Source organism: Lygodium microphyllum, chromosome 12 (assembly GCF_053477565.2).
Source record: "Lygodium microphyllum isolate KBCC chromosome 12, Lygodium_microphyllum_v1.1.10, whole genome shotgun sequence".
Taxonomy (NCBI): Eukaryota; Viridiplantae; Streptophyta; class Polypodiopsida; order Schizaeales; family Lygodiaceae; genus Lygodium; species Lygodium microphyllum.
In genome coordinates, this window is record NC_141146.1 from 40,788,672 (window position 1) to 40,801,364 (window position 12,693).

A 12,693-nucleotide genomic window follows, 5' to 3' on the forward strand; every position below is an offset into this window, starting at 1 on the left:
TAGACAAATACAAAAATCTAGCTACAAAACAACAAAACAAACAATCACACAAACAAGTAAGCTACTAAAATCCTACCTACCTAAAGTTGTTCTAGGGGTTTTCAGTTTATGTGAAAGCACTTCACAATGTTCAAGAGTCTAATTGTGTGGATATTAACATAAGGTCCAAGAGATCTAGTCTTTGATGGGGCAATTTGAGGCAAAAGTATCCATATGGTGGGTTCCAAATAATTCCATTGAGTATTCCTAATTTTTACTAAGGTTTGTTAATTGTTGACCCTATGATCATGATCAATGGTGTTACTTGCTTTCTCTTTATGTATGTTTCAATCATTTTATTTTAATGGTTGGTTGATTTTTAGACATCCCATATTCAATCTAACATCTTTGTCTTTGATTTTATGTACCCTAAGAAAGAGCTTACTTTCTAGGGTTTTTCTAAAGGTGTAGTTCTCCCATAGTTTTATATGATAGTCAGCCTCCTATATTCATTTCCTAATTAGGATTTCTAATATTTTCAATTGTCAAAGGATAAGTCTGAGTATGAATTTGAGAGGTTGACTTCATTTTTTAATGACTTTTATGTGTCTCTTAACATCATTAATATGTTTTGCTAAAATTCATCCTTTTTCATAATGACAATACAACACTATACTAACTTTATTCTATTTGATTTTCTCCTAAGAATGATGAAAAAACTCAGATCAAGTCATTTTTTCAATTTATTGACAATAATCCAATGTAGATCTCTTGGGTGACATGGGGCTTAACCAAGATGCGCATGGCAGTTCAAGAGAAATTCATAGCTTCCACACATCCATCATGTGCTAACTTAGACTATCTTGGTGCCTTGAAGATACCAACTTGATAGTGAAACTCATATTTAGTTTTCCTTTTCTTCCTTTAAAGGTGAACTTATGCAAACTAGCTTTACAAGATGAGGACAATGGACACCAGGGTTTGAGGTGCAAGGGTCGTAGGAATGGGGCTTAAGGATATTCAAAGTGAAATTTTCGAGAAAGCAATGAGGCTAAAAGAATAGATCCTTAAGGTATTATGAAAAAATAAAAATTATATGGTGTGTGAGAGAACAGACACAAATGAGGCTTAAAGGGCAAGACGGGGTGCTTTAGGTGATTGGGCGCTAGTAGGATTGTATGAGGTGGTCATGATTGAAAGGTGAGAAGGATCGAAGCTTTCTTGGAAGTAAGCTATGGCGGAGAGCAAGAGCAAGAAGAGAGAGAGAGAGAGAGACATTAAATGGGAACTCCAATAGTCACAATGTGTGACCGGGCCTTCCTTTATTCAAACTATCACTAAAAGAATAAAGAATAAAGTGACGGTGATGGGCGCCCGCCACCTGCAGTGTGTAGTGGTGGGTACTGTCGGTGTAGTAATATATGGGTAGCTAGGCGGAGGCGCCTTTACCCCCAACAACCTCCCACTTAAAGGAGAATTTTCCCCAGTGAGGAGTGAAAAGAAAAAGAAAATACAATACAGTGTACACATGTACAATAGGATGATGAAAAATGTCATCTCATCCAACACCCACATCAATCTCCTGAGGAAGGCAAAGCACTCAGTAGTGAGGCTTTTTGTGACCAGATCTACAAAATTTGTGTTATGTGAGATGCATTTGGAGCTGATTTAGCTCAGACACTGACTATTTTGAACAATCCTAGATCTGTCCAAAACAGGGCAGCCACCTGTTACTTCAATTTTATGCTTACAGGTCTTGGCATTTGATGCCCAATTATGCCCGGTTGATGCCTAAACATACAGGAATGTATGCCTATGGTTTGCCTATGGAATTGAGCTTGGATTGAGCACTAATTTGCTCAGTTTACAGAGGTTATATGCTGTTGGAAACTTCAGGGCTGAAGCTATTTATGCTACAGTTGGGTTATGCCTATTGGTCACGGGGTGCTCCCAGCTACTCGGTATGATGTCATGATGTATTTGGACTATGCCACATGTCTTGTTTATGCTTCAGAATGCTTTTGAGCTGAGATTAGAGCTCGACTTGGGTTTGACTGTCACTTCTTTGTAGCTGGCATTTCATCTATAACATGGTTTATGCCTAGGCTACCTAGTACGGGTTATGATGACTTGGTGAATGCTTTATGCTTTGGCTATGGATGGCAATTGTTTGAGCTCGTCTCGACATTCATTTGAGTATTCCCTTGAGTAGTTGGACATTGACTTGTCTTTTTCCGTTACGACTTGGTTTTTTCCGTTATGACCTTGGGTGCTATATGGGATTTGATGCTCCGATTATGGATCTTGGCTATTACTTGGATGCACTTACATGTATTGAGCAATGAACTGCTCCCTTGTTTTGGCAGTTGCCTATTGAGCTATGATTGCTCGTTTGCATTTGATATGCAGGATACTTACTGATCAGTGGACTTGGATAGTGCTTGGGATTTATAGTTATGGCTTTCTTGCTCCTCTGTTGTCTAGCTTCTATGCTAGTTGGGCCCCTGTTGCCCGTCCATGTTAGAGAGAAGATGCTATGTATGCTTACCCGTCTATGCACGTGGTCTACTGTTGTATACCTTACAGAGCCACTTATTTGGATCTTGTTGTATAGATGTTTGGGCTTCACCTGGAGCTTGACTCTTGCAGGATGCTCTGCCATTTGTCGGTCTTTACTTGACTTGGATGCTCCTTGGTGGCATGATGTATTGCAGAGCTATGCGTATGCATATGGTTATGGGCTAATTTCATGGCTGATATCATATTCTCTTATGAAAGATGTCTTATGCTTTAATGTATTGTAGTTGGTTATGTCATGCAGTTGGCTACGACTCTTCTTCATGTGGGAGCTTTTGCATCCTTGATTGATGCCTTTATGTCCTCCCATCCATTGAGGTTTCATGAGCATTTGCAGCATGCTTCTACCACTGATGTACTAGCAAATGATTGTCTTTATGAGCAGGTTCCCTATGTTGGGATAGCCCTCGACTGCTTGAGCTCCGTGGATACTATGGATAGCCCTATTCATGATGACTTGGATTCCTTGTCATCTTCTATATGTTCTTCTACTTCAGATGTTGTTTGCTTCCATTGTGGGAAGCTTGGGCATGTTCAAAGAAAATGCTTTAGATGGATTAGAGAGTAGAAAAGATAGAGACATACTCGACATGAGCAGAGAGTCAGCGATGCAGCAGGTATTACCACTCTTTCTAGTGGTGAGGTACATGCAGTTACCCATGATGATGCAGTTGAGCATGTCCTCGTGTCATCTAGTTTCCCTACAACTTACTTGCTCAATGATCAGGCCCATGCCTTTGATTGGCTTTTCGACTCTATGGCATCTTGTCATGTTACCCCTCGTAGAGCATGGTTCTCTTCTTACAGGGAGGTTAATGGATGTATTGATCTAGGCCTTGAGCAGACTTATGCTATTGTTGGTACAGGGAACATACACCTAGCTTTGCCTAATGGGACTTCTCTTATGCTCAGGGATGTTCTACATGTTCCCATGCTTAGTAAGAGCCTGATTTCTGTCAGTTAGTTGCATGATGAAGGTTACTCTATTTCTCTTCAGGATAGATCATGGAAGATCTGTCATGGTTGCTTGGTTTTGGCCAGAGGTTCTCGAGTTGGTTCTCATTACCCAATGCATGTCTCTCATGTGAGAGATTCTATGGTTTCAGTTATCTGGATACCACATGCATTGTTATGGCATTATCGCCTAGGCCACATGCACCACAAAGAGATGGAGATCTTGTCTCGTTCAGACTCATTGCTGCCTCCTATGTCACTTACAGATCTTGATGCTTGCCCTGATTGTACTCTTGGTCCTTGCAAAGCTCCCTTGGCTTATGGCGATCGTATGAGGCATGCTCCTCTAGATCTTGTCGATTGTGCAGTATATGGACCTATGCCTTCCTAGTCACTTGGTGGAGCATCGTACTTTGTGACCTTTGTTGATCATGCTACCCATCGTGTTTGGGCTTTTCCCTTGGTGCAGATTGAGGATGCTGCAGTTATGCTTGATAGGTTTATGGATTCTACTGGTAGCAGGCCTAGGTGCTTGCAGATGGATTATGAGAGTCATGCTCTCTCTCCCAGCTTTTAGAACTCTTGTCAGCAGTATGGCATTGGTCTCTTGTGCCCACGGTATTATGGGATTGCTCATGGCATGTGTCTGACCTTACAGGCAAAGGTTACTTCTATGCTTACCATGTCTAGGTTGTCTTATGGCTTTTGGGATGAGGACCTTATGACAGCAGTCTATTTGGTTAACAGGACGACGTGCTTGACCTTGTATGGTATTACACCCCATGAGGCATGGAGTGGCATGCAACCCTCCTATGATTACTTGAGGATGTTTGGCTGCCAAGCATTTGTACATATGCCACATGAGCCTATGTCACGTAGATGTATCCTCCTTGGTTATGGAGATGGTGACTTTAAGGCCTACAAATTATGGGATTTGGATGCCCAGCAGGTCATACGCAGTCGTCATGCTATCTTCTATGAGACGCAGACACCTCTTAGCCCTCTTGATGAGCATTCAATACGCTTTATGGCTGATTTTACAGCAGCTACAGTGCCATTACAACAAGCTGTTTATGCTGAAAATGAGGCACTTACTGGCCCAGATGACGTAGCTATGCATAGCAGTCAAGGTCAGGATATTGGTGGTTAGTTGCTAGACCCCTTGCAAGCTCATGAGAGCCATTTTCATGTAGTTTTGCAGGCTAGACAGCCAACCATATGCCAGTCTTCTGCTTCGCTGAGGCCACATGTAGTCTTGACACCCCGTTGGACGAGTGTCTGGGATGTTGGCCCTCTTTCAATGATTGACTCTGGAGAGTTTGACTGCTCTCTACTATCTTATATGTGCCACACTGATGCTATGCACGACTCTGATGCTTTACAGCCATGCACTGATGAGTTGTGCTTGCTTCATGAGAAGCATTCTTGGATTGCTCCGTTGTATGGAGCTGCGGGATCACTTATCTCTTGGATGTCATGGAATTGGGGATGCTTGACTCTTCTTCTGCAGAGGTTCCCAACACTTCTTGCACAGCTTGGGCGTTGAGATGTTATGATTCATCACCTTGTCTTTTTCTTTTCTTTTCTTTATTTTCACTCCCCAGCCACATTGGCCTTTTAGTGGGAGGTTGTTGGGGTAAAAGGCCTTTGGGCCTACCATGTATACTGTGACCACCCATTCTTTATTCATATATAATATGATAGTGCAATAAGGCTGTCAGTTCAATTGGACAGCACCCACATTGTGTGTACTTTTCTCTCCCACATCTTCCTCTTCTCCTTCTCCACTACCATTGCACCTATATTGTGTGTGCTCTTCTCTCCTGCATCTTCCTCTTCTCCTTCTCCACTGCCATTGTATCCCCTTCAGTGGTGGATAAGCCAATTGAGGTGATACTGACACTACACTTTCCTAGAATGATAGAAAAGTAATGTTGTGATTAATCTTTTAGGATACTTCCCAAGAGTCTCCAAGTTACATATAGCTATTTTCAAGCAATGTTGTGGTTTTAAAATCAATATTTTAAAAGCTACCAATCATGCAATCAAGGTGATTTATGCAAAAAGCAAGGTGATGGAGCATATAGCCTTTAGGACAATGGAAAAATAACATTTAGCACACCCAAATGATTTATGAGCTTGCAAATGACCTCTACCATCTAGATTGAAGTGTTTTCAAGTGATATATATCCAAAAATGACAATTTTAACCCAAAAATTAGCATTTCATGTGATGGGATGGAGAAATTGAGATTATGTTAGCACTCCTATCCAATCAAAGTGCATACAACCTCCTAGTCACAAAGTAACAGTGCCACTTGAACAACTAATTGTCCTACCTATTCAATAATATTCAAGATGATATTCATATGTTTTAGACAATGAAAGTGATGTTTTCAAGAACAAAATGTAATAGTAGAGGTGATGGGAGATGTAGTCAAGGGATGGTAGAAAATAAGCTCTTATAGTGTTTCATCAATCCCTAGTTGATCCCTTGCAACATCTAATGATTGTGTTTGATGCCTATAAGAAATTGAGATACTTTCTAAGTCCATGTATTTCAAAAGTAAGATTTTGGAGCAAAAAGCTAATAGTCAATGTGATGGGATGAGCACTTTCCAGGATGTGTAGATTATAATGATCATACATAATACCTCCAAAAGTACTAAAGTAAGATAACTAGTCATTCTCTTGTATGCAAGTATCATCTTTGAAAAATTTCTAACATAAATAAAATCAATAAGTATAAAAAATAGAACAAGTAAAATTCATACAATGCTTTTATGCTTTCGATTCAAGCTCACAATCCATGCAAGTATGCAATGCGGATGTATTAGAGAACGCAAACTCTAGATTGCAAAAAGGGAATTTTTATCATTTCAAGGGGATCAATCCTTTTGGCTAGCTCAACTTCCTAATCCACCATTACGAGTTTTTCTAATCTAGTTGTGCATATTTTGGATTAGCCATGCCTTCTGCAATCAAAGAACAAAATCTTTTCAAGCAATTACAACTTCTATTCTAACCTGCAATGAGATTGTAAGCCCTCTCACAAAGAAGATTCTATCATTGTTCCTCGCAACACAACCAAAAATATTAGCCTCTACAAGATCTCAACAATGTGGGATTCTGGATGGACACATGTTCTTTCTTGTGTTTCCTATAGGCTTGAGATTAGACTATCTCTCACTCAATGGACTCGTACTCTAGCTCCAAGCCACCAAGCTTCTATCTCTCAATCCCGATGAAAGCAAAGAAATTATGAAAGACATAGAGTTTGTAGTAGGCACATCTATTTCTTATCTTCTCATTGTAGACCATTGATAGAGGGCATGGTAAATGGCCTCACGATTTGCATGTATGCTCCCCTTCCACCAAGATATCGATTTTGCCACCACCGTGCTCCACTCCACACTACCAAGAGGAGACTATCCCTCACACACACTCTCTCTCTCTTTCCATCTCATAAATGGATATGGATGTCTCAAGAGTTTGTGAACAATGTCACCCTAATATTAAGAGGATACTTGGTATGTGTATGAGATGCAAAAGGTTAGAAGATATAGAAATGATTTCTTTCTAATTAAATTGCTAACAAGTACAACTAGAAAGCTCTTGCATGTATTTAAAAGACATCCATTTTCATCCTTTATATAGGCAACTCCAAGCTAGGGTTAGGTAGCATTGACTCTTAAATCATGTTTGCACAAACATACACACAAATTCTTATTCTCTCAACACACTCTAGTGAAGGTCATGTAGGAATCAACAATGCCTTACTAAATGCCCATCTGTTCATCATCACCATGGCCTCTACCTAATGCAACCCCTCTTGACCAGGTGAAATACTTTGGAAATGGTATGAAGAGATGTATTTTTCTTCTCAAGATCAAGACCATGCCTACAGAACATTGGCCATTTATCATAACAAATTATTAGCTCTTTGTAGTCACTGATCAAAAAACATAATGGGTCTAGTTCATTGGCCTATTTTGCTCAATGCCCTACTCTGCATTCTTCCAAACATGGCTGCAAAACATTCAAGGTTCACAAACCAATTGTCAACCCTAGAGCATGAAAACTCATGGATTCACCAGAAGGTTCCCAACCTGGTTGGAAATTTGTGTGTGGTGGAAATAGATCTTAAGAAAGAAGCTTCAAAGGTAACTTTAGGAAGTTACAAGTGCAAAAGGTATGTGATATGGTATATTTGAAGACTTTCCTCTCAAAATGTACGAGTGCATTGCATATCAAATGAAAAGAAAGTGCACCAATGTTCTTAAGAAATAAGCTTCAAAGGTAACTTTAGAAAGTTACAAGTGTAGAAGGTGTGTGATATGGTATATTTGAAGACGTTCCTCTCAAAATGTACGAGTGCATTGCATATCAAATGAAAAAAAAGTGCACCAATGTAGTAAGCTGCTAGTCAAGTACCTTTTCATCATGCAAGGGATTACACTGCATCCTTTTAAAAAGGCTCACGCCTACAATCTAGTAGGTAGATTTCATGACTTGGTTTAACTTTTGTAGGGAGATAAATTTCTTCTCAATGAAGTGCCTCTGATTTGAGAAATTTTAGTTTCACAACTTATGAGATGTGGGACATTTCTATCTCATGTGATTGACTCTAACTTTCCCAGCATCTGCAAGAGGGATGGTGTCTGTGGGATAGTCCTTGTGACTCTAGCTGTAGTTTTGGACCTTGGGAGTGTAGCTCTCTAGAAAGGTAGATTGGATGGCCATGTTGGCTCTTCCAATAGCAAACAAGATATGATGTTGCAATTGAAGAGTTGCACACTTTTCATCTCTCATTGCTTGCTCCTATCCATTTCCCATCAGAGTGTTGCTCACATTGACACCCCATCTATGATCAGCTGCTTGTGAGAGCAAAACATTAGTCACATCTTGCTTCCAATTATATTTATACAAAAACACACATTTATAATATGATTATCTTGTTTACTTAAAGCTTCACAACAATTTATATCTATCTACCTATCTTATCTACTTCAACACTAGCTAAATAGACTCTTAGATCCATAACAACTTACTTTGTCTCAATGCATAAGCCATGGGCAACTATGTGTACATTGGCCATGCTAGTTGGTGATCATGAGAAAATCCCTTAGAGAGGGTCAAGGCCCTAGGGGGAGAGAGAGAGAGAGAGGGGGTGGGGGTGGGGGTGGGGGCAGATGTGTCTCTATGAGAGAGAGATAAGAGAGAGAGAGAGAGAGAGAGAGAGAGAGAGAGAGAGAGAGAGAGAGGGAGGGAGGGAGAGAGAGAGAGAGGGAGAGAGAGGGATGGTGGGGTGGGTATCAAGAAAATTAAGAAATCAACACATGGAGATGGGTCAATGGAGGTCTGCGACTCGAGTTCTCTCTCTCTCTCTCTCTCTCTCTCTACTATTTGACAAAACAACCTATAGGCTATCCCTTCATAGTGCACCAAAAGAACAAATCACAAGCTCTTCTGTAAGCTCGAGACAAGTGGAGCTGCTGCTTGAGTGGGCCAACTTTTGCTTCTTTGGGACCCTCTTCTACTGCCATGTAGGAACTCTGCAGCTTTGTTGTTCGAAAGGATTCGCCATTGTGGGTGTGCGTTGTAGAAATCTTGCACAGTAGCAAGCATGCTTTGATAGAGCCACAGACACAAAGGGGGAGAAGTGAAAAATTTTGGGGTTCTTTGTGCTAACAAGATCTCTTGCTTGAAGCTTGCGCACAAGTCAACCAAAATCCCTCTCTCTCTCTCTCTCTCTCTCTCTCTCTCTCTCTCTCTCTCTCTCTCTCTCTCTCTCTCTCTCTCTCTCTCTCTCCCCCTTGTGTTCTATATGTATTTCTGCAAACCAGATCTCTCATTGGAAGTCTGCGCCCCTTTCCCCTTGGGGGGAACCCTACACCACATGCCTCTCACATGGAGGCACCTATAGTTATGCTGGCTGTCTCATCTACATTTGGAGCATCTATAGGGAATCTAGATACCACTATGCCACTAGATTTGTCCCATCACCCTTCATACACCAAACTCATCCAACCACCTTTCTACACGATACAGGTATGGCTAGCTTCCTGCAAAGGTCATATGGTCAAATTGTGGGGAACCACCTTTTTAATGGTCTCCCAATGCAATATCTGAATAATGGAGTGCATAACCTTTGGAATCATGGAGAAGCCAGCAACCATGGTGGTGAAGGTTGGGCCTTCGGTGGTGGTGCAGCACCCTAGGGAGGAATTGGGGAACTTCTGGGAGCTAGCAGAGGGGGCATCATCAATTCATCAGAGTGCCCTCATGAGCCTAGAGGTGCTACTAACAAGAGAAATAACTTTCTACAGTAGACCCACATTGCTCAATTCAACAAACCAGTGGTTGGTGAAGGCATTAATGGAGGACATGAAGACTCTGGACTTGTTCCAAAGGGTATTGAGGGAACAAGTCATCAAGGCAAGCCATCTTCAAACCTCCTAGGTAACAAGGTTCCTCTCTCAGTCCCTGCTATGGAATTCAAGAAATTTAATTGCACCTATCAGTCATGAGCACTAATAGGTCTTTGTCATGGTGCTCGCCCATCGATTGACTTTCTAAGAAATTGGGTTTGAAATAATTGGGAATCGATTGGGTGCAAACCTATTAGCATGCAATACCTACCGAATAACTATTTCTTTTTTTTGTTCGAGTCTGAACAAGCGGCCTTAACTTTGCTAAGCTATGGCCAATGGATGTTGTGTAACTCGCCTATGTTTTTACTGAATAGACCCCGAAATTTGACCTGGTCGGAAGAACAAAACCGACATGTGTTCCTATTTGGGTAGAATTCCATGATTTGCCTTTGAATCTCTATCTATTTCTAAAAATTTTGGCTGCCCCCATAGGAAGATTACTTTGTCAAAGGCCATATACAGATATAAACTCAAGATGGCATCCTCAATTTCTCATTGAAGTAGATATCAGCAAGAAATTGATAGAGTCTTTGAAAATCTCAGATACAAATGGGTTATTTATTAAGGACCAATCGGTTATCTATAAGAATCTGCCTAAAACATGTTTTAAGAACCTCAAAATAGCTCATTTTATCAAGAATTTTCGTGAATGGAACACACACGAAACTACTAATAATAAGCAAGATGATACCTCCCCTAGAACTCACAAAAACCAAGATGATGGTTTTCAGTAGATTAATAGGAAGGGGAACAACAAAAATAAGGGTCAAACAAGCCAGAAAACTAATGTTAATCACAAATGTAAAAATCACAATAGATATGCTGCATTATTAATGTATTTGGATAATGAAAATAATGGGGCTTCCAAGTTGGGTGAAACTAGCCCTACTAAATGCCAGAACAATGCAAATTCAGATAATGTTGAGGTTATCATTGAGGAAACTCAACTAGAACAACAGAATGAGGGGGGTACTCTAGTAGGCAATTCAAACTTTGTTACAAAATGATGATGTGGACTTTACCCGAGCTGAGAAGGAGGAACTACCTGGTGGGGATTACATCCCTAATAGTCCACCCTTTTGTAAATCAAAGTTGGAAGCATGAGAGAGTGTGCACAAGAGGGAGAGAGAGAGAGCTCAAGTACAAGAACAAGATCTTGTTTAGTCAGTTGTTCAAAGTACAACTAGTACACTCTTCTCTACATTTGAGTGTGTACTTTAGGCTGTTTATATAGCCTCTGGAGGAGTTAGGGTTGGGGTTTCCCTTGTCTTTCATTCCATTTACACCTAGCTACCCTTATCCTCTCTAGTGTAAGGAGAGTTCCTATGCTTATCTTTCAATAGTGATGTAGGGAGGCTAAGGGAAGATGAAGGATCAGAGATGTCTCTGATACCATGATGAAGATTAGAGTTGGAAGCATGAGAGAGTGTGCACAAGAGGGAGAGAGAGAGTTGAAGTACAAGAACAAGATCTTATTTAGTCAGTTGTTCAAAGTACAACTAGTACACTGTCCTCTACATTTGAGTGTGTACTTTAGGCTGTTTATATAGCCTCTGGAGGAGTTAGGGTTAGGGTTTCCCCTATCCTCCAGTCCATTTACACCTAGCTACCCTTATCCTCTCCAGTGTAAGGAGAGTTCCTATGCTTATCTTTCAAGACACCCCCCTCGGAAAGCCCAAAGAAGGGTGGAAACAGCACACAACAAACCAAAAGAAGATTTTCCAAGGCAGGTCAAAGTGCTAGTAACCCCTTTGGATAGGGTAAGGACTCTCAAAAGAAAGGCAAGCCAAAAAAAAAACTAATCAATAATGAATAAGTTTACTATTCTACCTTATAACTCAAAAGGGCTCACTAACCCAAAAAGGGCAATCACTGTTAGGAAATTGCTTAACCAAGAAGCCATTCTTCCTGAGGTTATTTTCCTTCAAGAAGTCAAAGCTACTGAAGATACTTTGACTAAGAATCCAAATCTTACATCCAAAGTTTTGGTATGGTTCACCACTAAGCATAATCATAGAAAGGGAGGTGCATGTATAGGCATTTCCAATAGGGTCAAAGAGAAACTAAGAAATATCTATGTTGACAATGATAATAATTGGATAACTGCCCACTTTAAAATTTTTTATGAATTTGTAGTTGTCTCCATGTATGCCCCTAACTCTTCTTTAGAAAGAGGAAAAGTTTGGGATTCCTTGTAGGTTATAAAGTGCCCCATCATACTGGCTAGGGATTTTAACATGGTGGAGTCCGTGAAGGACATGTTCCTGGAAAAGGGACATTGAATCTCAGGTGCTGAGAAGAAAAAATGGATGGCAACCAAGGCCTTTCATGGACCAGTGGACATAAGTGACAGCCTAAGTTTCAATTGGTCTAATAATCAGGTGTTGTTAATGCTAGTCCATCCAACTAAGTTCACTTGGAAAAAGATAATCTTGGGTGAAATATATGGCATATCTCTAGTAGTTTGGAATTGGATAAGAAGCCTCTTTCTTTGGAATATATGGATCTATAGGAATAAAAAAGTCTTTGAAAATGTCTCTATTGATCCTATTCATGGATTTAAGATAGATTTTTTGTTGCAGGTGGATTAGCATGCTAAGAAGCTACAAAGTATCCATGAGGAACCTTATCGTGCAAGCTCAGAAGATGAAGTTATTGCCATGTTGTTAGATCTCAATAAGAAAGTTTTGGATTCAAGAGGATCTAAATTTGATACATGTTGTAATCGAAGACTGGTTGCATAAAGCAGC